Genomic DNA, 2170 nt, shown 5'->3' on the forward strand with positions numbered 1-2170 from the left:
TAACTTCATTTTGCCCGGTTCCAACTTTAACTGTTGCACACTTATTCCACAGAGGGAGTGAGAAAGGATAGCTGAAGTAGCCTAAAAATATTTTAAGGAGTCATTATATACTCTTTGCTCTGGTTTGATTTTCCTGTGTGACACAGCAATGGAAATAAAGGGGACTTTGAGATGAGACTGGTCTGAGATGGCTTAACAAAGCCTTGGTTTTGTTGAATCTGAGTATTTCCTGAAACAAGGTAACTTCAGGGAAAGGCTGCTTCTCACTTTGGCGAGTCAGTGCTGAGCACTGAAGTAGGAAATAAAAAGGATGCAAGCACTGGGGGTTTTTGTGCCTCTCTGCAATGGGGAGGGGTGCAGGGGGGAGAGACAGAGAGGGGGAAAGAAGACAATATAAATGTGTTTCTATTGGCCAAAGCAGGGGGGGAACGCCAGCATTTGAGAAAAAAAGTGTAGTAGGAGTGAGCACAGAAGAGTTGTTAGAGATGTAGGCAGAACAGAGATTGGTCTGCAGAAAAGTAGGGAGAAGACGGACGGTGACCACGGAGTGCTAAAAACTTTAGAAACGAAGGCTGCTTTTCTGGTCGGCTCAAGAAGTCTGTTTTCATTCATGCAGAAGCATAGGTGTAGATTTTATCAGGACTTTGGGCTGGAGCACCCGCAGCTGTGGATTACAGATGCTTCCTGTCATGTATAAACACAATCATTATGTGAAAGCATGGTACCCACACGGCTACCTAAACAGCCATTCCTCTGGACTGAAGCGCTTTGTTCTCTTTGGAGTTATTTTTACGACTATGAGCAGGACTCTACCCAAAAGTTACTAGCAGCAGCCGGTTTTTTTAATGTCAATTAAATGGATTTTGTTACTTGTAAAATACATGTCCAAACACAACTTCATTCTTCAATCACAAAGTATGTTTTCTTAACACACGGTGATATATAGTGACACTTGTTTGACTGACAGCACGAATGTAAACCCTAGTAAATACCACCTGTAACTTTGAAACTGGTGAAGCTCAGTTAATAAAAATAAGAACATCAGAAAAAAAAAAAAATCAGGGGCTTTTGCACTATACTGCTAGTTTTAAATATCAGATTTCAGCACGGATATGAGTTAACTCAGTGAAAGGACTTGGCTGAGTTAATGATGCTGTGTGTTAATGTCTCCATGTGCATGTCTCTCCCTTTCTGTGTGAGCTGAGATTGCCTTGATTTCCAAGCGCAAAGCAATACTTTCTCCTCATCGCGCTTTAGATACTGACACAGTTAATCATCCCACTTAATTTATATTAAACCTCTATACAGCAAAATGTAGGTCCCAGCAGTTTTTAAGGTCCTCTGTTCATAGCTTCTGATGTACTGTATGTCATGTATATTCTCTCCAATCAATTAGTAAATAAATAAATACCCTTGCTCCACAGAGTGAATCACAGAGATGGTTCTTGTTGGGAGGAGGGGAGTCTTAGTAAACAAAACTGTATCTGGAAAACAGTGCAATCAATTTTAGAAACAATTCTCTTGGTAATATATTATTTAGTTACCGAGAGTAGCATGCTTCCTTACCTCTCACACAGAGCTTTAAAAAAAAAGTTATTTCGGTGATTGCCAACCCGTGGTAATTTAAGCGGCTTAACATTTTAAAACAAAAGGTGAGTGAGTTGTAAAAATATTCATTTTTAAATCATATTGGAAAATCCTTCAGCACCAGACTCAAAGAGACTTCCCCCTCTTGAAAACAAAACAAAACTGCCTTTAAAGTTAATCCGTAATGAGTGAGACTTGGCAGGTTAGTTGCTTTACAAACAAAACCGCATCCAGCATCTCTAGGACAACACTGGGGGGGGGGGGGGGGGGGGGGAAAAAAAAAAAAATAAAAAAAAAAAAAAGCCGCCGGCAACAATGCAGCAGCCCCAGCCATAAATCCCCCCTCGCTAGCTGCCGCCCGGCGCTGCCTGCCTGCCTTCCCTCCGTACATCCATCCTACCAGAAGGGGGACCTTTCCCACTCTCAGTCGCGGCTCTGCCTTAATTTCTGAAGAGAAAAAGAGAGCAGAAGAGACCCGAGAAATACGCTGTGTAGCTCTAATAACATTACAGCGGCGGCGTGTATGTATGTGTGTGAGCGGGGCGGCGGCGGCGATTTTTTCTTCTTCTTTTTTTTTTTTTCC

Source organism: Corvus kubaryi, unplaced genomic scaffold (genome assembly GCF_017639235.1).
Source record: "Corvus kubaryi isolate FWS band 111438036 unplaced genomic scaffold, C.kubaryi_AGA036_p1.0 132, whole genome shotgun sequence".
NCBI lineage: Eukaryota > Metazoa > Chordata > Aves > Passeriformes > Corvidae > Corvus > Corvus kubaryi.